The 10,927-nt window shown below is 47.1% G+C and overlaps 1 long non-coding RNA gene across 1 annotated transcript; it reads left to right on the forward strand.

Annotated features, from left to right (window-relative positions):
- The first annotated feature begins 4,241 nt into the window (after positions 1 to 4,241).
- Positions 4,242 to 9,305, forward strand: LOC149359585 (uncharacterized). The gene is made up of 3 exons (XR_016288290.1): positions 4,242 to 4,312; positions 7,151 to 7,232; positions 9,227 to 9,305. It is a non-coding gene; the product is annotated as an uncharacterized LOC149359585 (long non-coding RNA).
- The last annotated feature ends 1,622 nt before the right edge of the window (positions 9,306 to 10,927 follow it).

The raw sequence follows: 10,927 nt of genomic DNA on the forward strand, positions 1-10,927 counted from the left end.
ACGGCAGCACCAGTGTCAATAAGCGCGTCAACAGGAAGACCTTCAACGATCACTTCAATAACGTTCATAGGAGCGGCGATAGGGCTTGAGACGGTCGTTGACGGCGCAGTTCTTGCCTCCGGAACTGCGGCGCCTAGTTTTCCGCTTGAAGTGGTGGGGACCGGCGGCGCATAGGAGAGGGCGAACGGCGTCGAGGAGACGGTGACCGATGGCTTCGGTTGTAGGAGTCGGAGCGAGGCAGAGAGGGATTCGGAGGTGGCAGAGGAGAAGAGACAGGGACGGAGGGTAATGGAGCGTTGTACGTTGGCGAGCGCCCGTAGTCGTAAGGACCGGAGCCGCGCGTGCGGCACCAGCGGGCCACATGACCAGCGAGACCGCAGGCGTAGCATATCGGCCGGTTATCTGGGGTGCGCCACGGATTGATAGGGCGGGGACCGGTGCGAGTCAAAGGATGGTGAGTGCGTGGCAGCGCCGGGGCGAGCTGCTGCTGAGGATACACGTTGACAGGTGGCGCATAAGTGGGGACTACCGGCTGAGGTCGTGGCCGGATGAGTGCTTCCGCATATGTCAGCGGTGCAGTGACCAGAGGGGGTGGATTAGTGGGCGGCAGGACCTCAGCTACCTGCTCCTGGATGACACGCTGAATTGAAGGCGACAGCGATGGCGATGGGGCGGGTTGGGAGGTAACCAGCGATAATTGACGAGCCACCTCCTCCCGCACAAACTGCTTGATGTGCTCAAGAAGTGTCGGCTGATCGTGGGCAGGACTGCCTGCTTCCAAGCTCGAAATGGTGGCGTCCGAGCAAGTGGTACGGCGGGTGACATGTCGCTGTTTGCGGAGCTCGTCGTAGTTCTGGCACAAAGACACGACGTCCGTGATGGTTTGGGGGTCTTTAGACACCAACATTTGAAACGCATCGTCCTCAATCCCTTTCAGAATGTGTCGGATTTTGTCAGCCTCGCTCATAGATGGATTGAGCCGCTTACACAAATCAACGACGTCCTCGATATAACTTGTGAAGTTCTCGCCGTTCTGTTGGGCCCGACTGCACAACCGTTGTTCAGCGCGAAGTTTTCGGACAGCGGGGCGTCCGAAAACGTCAGTCAGGCTGCTTTTTAGAGCCGCCCAGGTAGTAAAATCCGCCTCGTGGTTGCGGAACCATAAGGTGGCGACGTCAGTGAAGTAGAAGATGACGTTCGTGAGCTTAACGACGTCATCCCATTTGTTGTATGCGCTCACGCGTTCGTAGGAGGCGAGCCAATCTTCTACGTCAGTGTCGTCAGTGCCGCTGAAGATCGCCGGGTCGCGCTGACGGACGGAACCAGAACAGAGGACAGGCTGGGCAAGTTGGACCGAGGTGTCGGACGTCGTGGTAGAGCCTTGTAGCCTGGGCATCGTGGCGTAGGTCCACGGAGAGAACAAGCAGCACCTCCACCAAGTGTAATGTGGAAAGTCGCACAGTTAGCGTGGACGGGCACAGTCCTTGTCCCAGCGGTGCCGCTCAGCAGGCCAGCGTTCGCAAGCGCAAAACCCGAACTTCGTCGGCTTCGCCTATCTTCTTCCTCGCCTTCGTCGGCGCTAGCTGCTGGGGCATCGAACTCCAACTCTCTTCCTTGCAGTACTAGCATCTATACTTCACAGCGCAACAAACTAGCCGCCAGGTGAAGCGCAAACCACGCCGGTCACGCCATTCCTGACGAAACAGAAAGCGCACGCCGCCAAAGGCCGACTTTCTGCACGATGCGGGGAAAGAATAAACCCTTGCTTGAAGAACTGCAAGCACTTCTGGCTAGAAGTGGTGGTAGAAGCGTCGCGTCACTGGTGCCGGCATTAAGGCGGGCATCAGATGGTCGAGATGTGTCAGCCGGATGTGCCGACGCCCTTTCGTGCTCTGCTGGGCATCTGCTGATAGTGCGCGCTGGCATGCAGTTCCTCTCTCTTTGGCCACCGCTCGTGTGCTCCGTTTTACTGTTGGTGCACCTGTACAGGGTAAGTCACATTTAGAGGGAACACGGCTCCGCGTGGCCACGCACCTGCGGAGTGCCACTGCATCTAACCTGTTCAAGAACCAATGCAGAGTGGCGCAGGAGAAGAGGGACCTCCAAGTGATGCTTCGTGCCATCTGCCCCTTTGCACAAGTTTGCCACCGGCTTGGTCGCAATAGTGCTCCGCTTGTGCGCAGCCACGCGGAGCCGTGTTCCCTCTAAGCGTGGTTGGTCTTGTACATTGGTGCCACAAGTATGGTTCACCCCATTTGAAAACGGTGAAGGGAGCTATCCCAAATCATTCTCTTGAACCTGTATTGCTGAACGCATGCACTTTAAACAATAGCAATAAAACAAGTAAGTTAGTCTTGTTGGTGCTGGGGATGGAAACAATAGCGTGTGTCGCGTCTGCTTCTCTCTCTCTGTCCGCTGTTTTATTCGCGCGATAGTTCACATGTCGCATGAGCTTTCACTACGCAGGCAGCTTTATGAATTAAAATTCTACGACAGCGTGCAGGCGGGTTTCATCGCACTACACTTCACCCTTTCAGCAATGTTTCCCAATAGCCTGTGAAGAACCAAAACGTAGTGGCTACTTCGAAAATTGGCCAGCATGGTGTGATGCCATGCGTGTACCAAGCGCTGTAAAACATTACAAAGAACTTGCTGAAAGTAACATTAAAGAGGCCAGGCCGGTGTTACTTTTTTGTACGCCTGTGCTTTCGCATATGGTGCGGATTAGCTCCAGAAAATTCACTCCCGTCGGAATGTCGCTGGCCCTGTCGGTGATTTATGTGAAGTGACGCTGACATAAGAAGAGACATATACCGGTATGTCTCGGTTGTTATGCCTAGACGGGGCGAGAGAACACGACCTATCAATCCGCAAGTAGCACGGAATGAGTTCGCGCGCTCATCGCCTTGCCAGCCGCTATATAAAGCGAGACAACGGGTAGAAGCAAGAATTGAATACTGTGTGAATTTTTGGAACAGTATCTAATCGAAAATAGCGGAACAGCTTGTGTGTGTGCGATACCTCGACTTTGTTATGCAGCTTTTTTCGTGTAGGTTTGTGCAAGCTTGTTGCACCCTCCATTGACAGAAAGCCAGGAACAGCTTCAAGGTATTGGTTTCTGCTCTTTGGCGTGTTATTACTTTTGCTCTTGTCCTGCAACACATGAACATGTTGGTCGCTAAGCGACCAAAAACGTGATTTAGAAAAATGACTTACAGTTAATAGGTTAAAAGTAGCGCGGATTCTGTCTGTGTGTTCGCTGGCATCTGTGCGACGCCTAGGAAACCCTTGAAAAAATCCCAGAATTTCGTTTTTTTATGTTCTGCAGCTAGTTGTGTATACGTACAGCAAAGCATAGGTACCGCATAGCACAGGTACAACAAAGCGTAAGTACCGCAAAGCGTAGGTACCACAAAGCATAGGTACAAAAAAAGCGCGGGATCATTTCATGCATTGGCTACAATGCGCTCCTCTTTGCTGGTTCGTGTTGTGCACTGGATTGCTGGCAGGGTCCCGGAGGTGCAAACGCTTTGGTGCAGCCATTAGGAGCATTTGAAATAAGAGCTTCCATACAAAATGCGACTTCTACTCAGAGCCGCACAGCGAGTTCAAGGCGACCTAGAAAGCCGACAATAAAAGATGCTAAAAAATGATGTATAATTTGGTACACACAGATGTCGCCTCGAAAAGCGATAAAGAGACTTTAGTGATGAGTGCTTCAGTTATCTCTCCACCTCAGCAGCGACCAGTCCGATATCAGCACCGTAGGCAGGAAAACAGCATAAAAAAAGAAGTAGTAGGTCTATGAAGGGTATTTCATATTAACTGTCAATTTCTATGAAAAAAATACTACGTTGCCTGCCATGGAAACGACCGAACTGAAAATGAAAAAGAAAACGCATGATGCACATGAGACCACTGATGCGATTAGGCAACATCTTAAATAAACTTTAAAAATTATTTCTAGGCCGAGAAGCTTCAATAAGATGAAAGAGCAAATTTATTGATCCTAACAGCAGGCTTGAACCTGTTTTAGCATGACAGCACGAAGCAGCAAAAGTATTCTTCCGCCGTAATTTCGGCGTCAGTTTTAAAAGGACAAACAAAGAACTGTTTATGCCCCTTCTGAATAAAGCAGTGAGAACAGAGGTCCATTAATAGCACTGTCAGTTCGAAAGTGGCTTTGAAAAAGTTGCATGGAGTCAAATTTAGCCTAATATCAGGCGATTATAATGCATTTACAGCGGTGCTAGCGGACGCCCAAACATTTGGGGGAGGATTTCGACGGCCTGGTGGAGGACGCACGTGTGAGGTACGTAAATACTTTTGGTTCCTCTTGTTATATGCCATAGTTGCTAGGTGGACGACCATCAAGTTTAATTAAATGGAATAAAATTAAATAAGTAATTAGGTATATTTAGGGTTTTATGCCTTACGCTGTCGATTCAAAAGCAGAATGCAATGCTATTTGGCAATAGCAAAGCTGCTAAAGCTTGCGCTGCAAAATGTTTCTGTACACAGTAAAATACACTTGCAACGAACCTGAACGTCACGCGGATATCTTTCATTGTAGCCGAGGTATGTGTTAAGTGGACTTTTAATTAAAAGGATATAAATACGAAATCCAATAAAGCTGGCGTTTATTTCTATTGGAAAACTTCGTTATGCCTGCAAGTTTCTTTCAAGGAGCCCATATCATAACGCTTTCCAAGACTTCAAGACCCATCATGTTTTGTTCCTCGGCCAGGCCTTAATTGCCAACAGTTTAGCTGTTTTATTTCAGGCTATAGCTAAGTGCGTTAAAGCGCTCACAGCAACTAGTGGCATGTCGGCATCCTCGTTATTTTAATCGTATTCTCGGCAGTCTGGCAGCGCTTGTACTTCGCGCACAATGGCTTCTCCAGTGTAACATTTTTTGACCCCCGCGTCATAATCCTTAGCAACGAAGTCATATATCTCAGCTGAACTCATTGCTGACCATCGGCGTATCATCATGGCGTTGCTACAAATTCTTATGCGTCTGATCACGCGGATGTTCAGCGTTCACAGTCCTTCCTTGGCCCATAAAGCATGCCTTAAGGAAGCAATTGCAGATGCATTCCGGTGTCAATCCAATCCACATGGCCTTCATCATTTCAAAAGAAGCGAAAAAGTCTATCCTAATCTGTTCATCACCATTTCCTGCGTGAATTGCTATCAGTATGAGCTGAATGATGCACCGACGATAGGACTTTTGAGCGCTTAAGGGACGCCCAAGTCAGGCGACTGAATCTTGTCCTTGCCATTTGGAGGTGAAAAGAACGTTGTCACTACAGCCAGAGAAGGCAACACGCTGAGCGTTGCACAGTCATGAAGTACGAGTTCTTTCCCCCTTTTCCGGTTCCAACTCAGGAAGCCACTCAGTGAGCAAATGACGCGCAATAGCAATCGCGCCATTGGAACTTACGACTGCTTGAACGCTCGTCGCATGAAAACAAAACGCCAGGCGTTACCCAGGCCTTTGTGATGGGTCTTTGGCGTACGAAAAGGGCCTCCGCCGACCACTGCCGTTCCTGCTCGTGCACAGTAGGATGTTAGCACAAAACCTTGCCGTCGCTTTCGCCAGTGCATGTGCCGCCTTTAAGTGCATGCTTTTCGGACGGAAGCATTTGGAAAAACTGTGCCGTTTTGTAGGCAAGGTCTCGCCCTTTTTTGCGTTTTTGGATCCCACATCATTCTTCTCAGCAAAAGGGCGCTTGGATGCTCTCTTCCTGTCTACGCGCTTACCGGAAGCGAGAGTTTTTCCGCAGCGGGGCCGAGTTTACGGCGCCTCCTCGTTCTTAATAATCGAGTTGCGCCTCCTCTGTTCTTCATTGTATCTGATATGCAGTCCCATTGCCCTAAAGGATATTTCGACGGCAGCATCGCGCTCATTCGTAATAAAAGAGCGGTCGTGATAACTGCGAAAGCTCTAAGTGGGCTTGAATGTAATCACTTATCAAGACAAAAATAGACCCAGACAACCCATCATAAGTATTTGTATTTCTCCTGTGCTAATTGAAGAGGAGAAATAGACAGAAGCAGTTAATAACCACGTGGTTAGTATTTGCTATCGATCAGCTGCCATCACAAGCTTTAAGATAATGAAATCCTAATACTGGTGGTCCCCGCCGCGGTAGCTCAGTTGTTACGACGCTCGGCTGCTGACCACAAAGACGAGGGTTCGATCCCGGCCGCCGCGGCCGAATTTCGATGGAGGCGAAATTCTAGAGGCCCTTGTACTGTGCGGTGTACCCCTTCATTTCGGCGTCCCTCATAGCCTCAGTCGCTTTGCGACGTTAAACCCCAAATAAACCAAACCAAACCAAACCTAATATTGGTAGTTTGCCAGCATTAAAATTGTCCCTGATTTGATTTTTCGCATATATTTTACCTCTTTTCTTCATCCAAAATATAACATCGGGAAATGTAGCGGCCAATTTCCGAAGAGATATCTGCGAATGACTGACTAAATTACCTCTGGAAGGATTCCGGTTCAAGAGAACATGACTGGCGTTGGTTGAACATTTCTCTGCCTGAAAAACTTATTTTGTGCACGACCGGCTAGCAGGTGCATTAATGGTCACATCCAGTGGCCATCGCGTTAATGTTACATTCATGATGCAGTTATTATGCCTTGCAAATAAAGCAGCGGTAGTCGTCATGTGTGTATGTCATGGCCATTTGCCAGCACCTTAACGCAAGAGAGTAATGGATGTTTGTTTCATGATGTACGTGCTTGGGGTGAGTGATATCAAATTTCTCTCAAAGCGCTGCCGTTATCTGCAAGGTTCACAGAGGAGTTCAGCGGGAAAGTGGTGAGTACTTTAGAAGACAGGTGGAACAAGCCTTTCCACAAAAAAAAAGTTACAATAGATTAAAACGCGCTGTATTCAAACAATTAATTGCATGTTAACAATTTCACCAAATAAAGATATGGCCAATGCCACCAAGCTGGACTAATTTTTAGCTTTTAAAAGTTCTCTTTTCGTAACTAATCATCAGAGCCACCGACAGTAAGCAGTTATCGGTGTAGGTAGAGGGCCACTCTGAAGAGTTGCTGGGAAAATTTTAGGCATCGATAAATATAGCGTGAAAAAAATTGTTTCACATCGTTTTTTTTCCTTTTCAGGACATTGTTTGCCAAAGAGGAGAGCGCTGTATTTATGACGGAATCGTATGCATCAGAGCTCCGTGTCCATCGACTCCTATATGTAAGTGAATACTCACCAGACAGTCGTTAAAACGCCATTATGAATGTCAATGCAACATTTTGGTGCATGGAATTTATTGTTCAGAAGCGACATATGAAAAATGAGGGACACCTTATTGGAGGAATACTGGTTAATTTAGTACTACCAGGTTTCTTTCTTTATCGTCGCTGAAATCAGACAGTTCAGAGGTGTTCTTTTGTTCATTTAGCCTCCATCGAAATGCCAGCGCGCGCGCTGAGGAGATTCGATCCATATGAAAGAGGAACAGTAGCTTAACGGCACAACCACTGAGGGACCGCGGTGGTTAATGTAATACTTTCTTTTAATTACTAGCATGAATAGATAACTTGTTACAAAGCTGTTTTGCTGCGTGCTTTATTGAACAGTATGTTAGAAGTAACATTTCTAAGAGTTATAATACGTCACTACGGTAGTGGTTATCAAATAAAATACTTCAAGGGTGAAATTAGGTGAGAGAAAGTGTAAGTTTTCTCAAACATTCGACCGGAGCTCACTGCTAGTGGGTAGAAACGTTCGCATCGTGTATAGAAGTATCGAGCGTGTAAAGCAACACATACAATCCGATGTATTCATAGAATGTGATGCAAACGCTACATACGCAGTTACAAACGATTAAGCCGAGTAACAAGCGAGTGGGTTGGCGGTTTAGGAAGCGTTTAATGACGTTGCCAGCCTGCGCTGTAAGGATGTCTTCGAGCGTTAGGCAACAGTGCGTTAATCACTTGTTTATGTACGCTACCAGCTTCAGCTGACGATGCGCGTGACAGGGACCATGTGTTGAGATATGAGGAAACTGTACAGATAAACTCGCTGACTGCAGCATGTGCAACACTAATTGCGAATACCTCCGGGCGCCAGCTGCGGATGTAAACATGTAATACTAAGTGGCAGCAGTTGTCTGTACACATGTGACTGTAAACGGATGTGGTCGGGGCCATTAAATAAAGGTGCTATAGCTAATATGCTTGCATAAGCAACGCCAAATGTATTGCTCAACCCCATACGCGTTCCTCACATTCTTGCATATGGTTAAACAGGCCTAACCTCTTTCTGTGCCTACAATGCTAAATGAAAGCGTCCTATACACGTGAACGCCGACATACTGTTCAGCCCCATCATTTATTTATTTATTAGTGCCTCAAAGGCCCACTAGCGGCATTACATGAGGGGTTGGCTAACATATCATTTAATTAGATCAGTGATTAATTTTTTGAAGGATTCCAGGCCAGGACGGATAAAAGCTTCAGCGGGCAGGTTGTTCCAGTCTCCTGCGGTCTGGGCAAAGAATGATATTAGATGCGCAGAAGTGGATGCTCGAGGTGTATGAACAGCTTTCAGATGACTGGTGCGAAGTAAAAGGCGGTGTGCAGAGGTGATAACGGAATGACTCAAAGGGGAATGACACAACCTGTGGAAAAGGCAGAGTCTGGATATTTTTCGACGGGATTCAAGGCTGGGGACGTTAGCTTTTGTTTTCAATGCTGCTACGCTCATATTATCTAAATAATTGGAATATACGAATCTTATCGAGCGGCTCTGGACGGACTCAAGGGTTTTGGCTAGGTTTATTTGTTGGGGGTCCGAGATTGAGCATTAGTATTCAAGTTTAGCACGAACAAAAGTTAAATAGGCGGACAGTTTTACGGAAGCAGGTGCTAAACGTAAGTTACGCTTTAGATAACCAAGAACACGGTTAGCTTCGTTGGTTATGTTCATTATGTGGTTGGTTCAAGAGAAATCCTTCGTTAGGCGGATTCCTAAATATATATATGGAAATGCGTAGGATATCATGGAACCCTGGAGGCTGTAGTTAGGAGTAGGATACGATTGACGACGATGAAATGATATTAGAGTTGTTCTATTAACGTTTAAAGACATTAGCCGTGTTTGCGCACCACTCTTCCACATATTGTACATTAAGTGAATTTGTTTTTCTGTTTATTGCTGACTCATAACTCCACGTTTGTTTGCAGGCGTCTGACAAAGTACTCCTGGAGGTATCTGGTTCACCAACGAATCCGAAAGGCAGCAACGTGTTACTTGTTTCAATAAAACGTGCAGAAAAGATTGATCGTGACAACAGAGTCTCTGGCCGGGGAATCCAACACTTTCGCCAAAAGCACGATCATAAACTTCACGTTGAAAAACTGCTTGTCACACTGTTACTAATTTCCTATACCTGTTAGCTGTTAAAGGCAGGTAAGGTGACGACGGAACAGATAAAATTAAACTGCAATTGTATATACATTCTACGCTTCACTAAGATTTTGTTTAAATATGAGGTTCAGCTCCGCTTAAAACCAAATTTTTGAGAAGAAGGCGCATATTTCGCCGCTGAAACTGACATGGAAAGCAGCCAAGGAGGAAAATAAAGCATGTTATTTGAGAAGGTTACTACTTGGCTGATTTATTGGATTATTCGTAGCATGACTGGCTGCATGCGAAGGGGTGCATACTTAGTCTCTCCACTGGCAATGCGTCCTCCCGGTTATATCCCGCGGAATGAGGCAGCGCTTGAGGGAATTACGAGTAAATTAAAAAAGCAGTACCCACTCGAGGGCAACGGATGAGGCGTCGATTAGCAGGTCGCTCCCTGTAAAGCGGAGTGTGATACGTACTTTCTTTCCTAAATGTAACCGAGCCACAGGTTTTTGCTTCTCAGGCATATAACGAAGCCTGTACGGCATTCATTTAGAACAAAAGGCGTCAAAACGTGAGGACAAAGGTTCACCTTAATTTACGCACATTCAGAGCTTGAAGGCTGCCACATATTCTTAGCTACACGGCTCAGAAACAAACCGTAGTTGCCCGGTTACTTTTGGCAAGGACTCCGTGCCGTGGTCGCAGTGTCACTAGGCGCCATTCAGTTCACACCAGCCTACTCCGTACATGTTGTGCTTGATGAAGAGACGAGACCACCATGGACAAGAACAAATGTCTACACGCGGCGAGCGAGAAAAACGGACTCATCCTTTATTTCACTCAGCCAGGGATATATGACACGGAGAGACAATACAAGATCACGAGACTATCGCTGCCGCCAGATGGCTTCTGCCTATCGCGGTGCTGCGTGTATGAAGGGGTTGCCAGCACTGTACGGGCTCAAGGAACCCTGTGGAAAATGACATGGGCTTCGTATCAGGCATCGGAACCTCAGCATGAACTGTTCTTTAGAGAAGAGCACGAACAGTCCAGTATACGACGGAAAGACTCACGGAGCGCAGGCACCGACTAAAAATTGGTTTATTGGTGTCAATCGAAACGAAATGCGTACTTCTTCAGGTTTGCATATCTTATAAAAGCAAAACTAAAAGCAAATAAAGAGATCGGAATCAAGATGCATGTGGAAGGGACAAGCTGTCGTTAGAACGACAAAATCAACGATGAGCGAAACGGTGCGGATCTTCCCAAGGTCGACCACCGGATGTAAGAAGACATGATTTTTGGGCCGCGCATCACCGGACGTTCCTACACTTCCTTGGAGGGTCCAGCGTGTATCTGTATTTGTAAATAGTACTTTATGCCAGCAGGCACAATTCTATAATAAAAAAAGAGACGCAAACCAATCATGTCGATTGAAACAAAGCAAAACACAAGAAGATCTGGATTGTCGCTTCGATTTGCGTTCCATGCGAAATCTCTCTATCCTTGATAAAATGAGCTGCGTCTTCCTT

The sequence above is a fragment of the Amblyomma mixtum genome, chromosome 2 (assembly GCF_055824585.1).
Source record: "Amblyomma mixtum isolate Tamu chromosome 2, ASM5582458v1, whole genome shotgun sequence".
NCBI lineage: Eukaryota > Metazoa > Arthropoda > Arachnida > Ixodida > Ixodidae > Amblyomma > Amblyomma mixtum.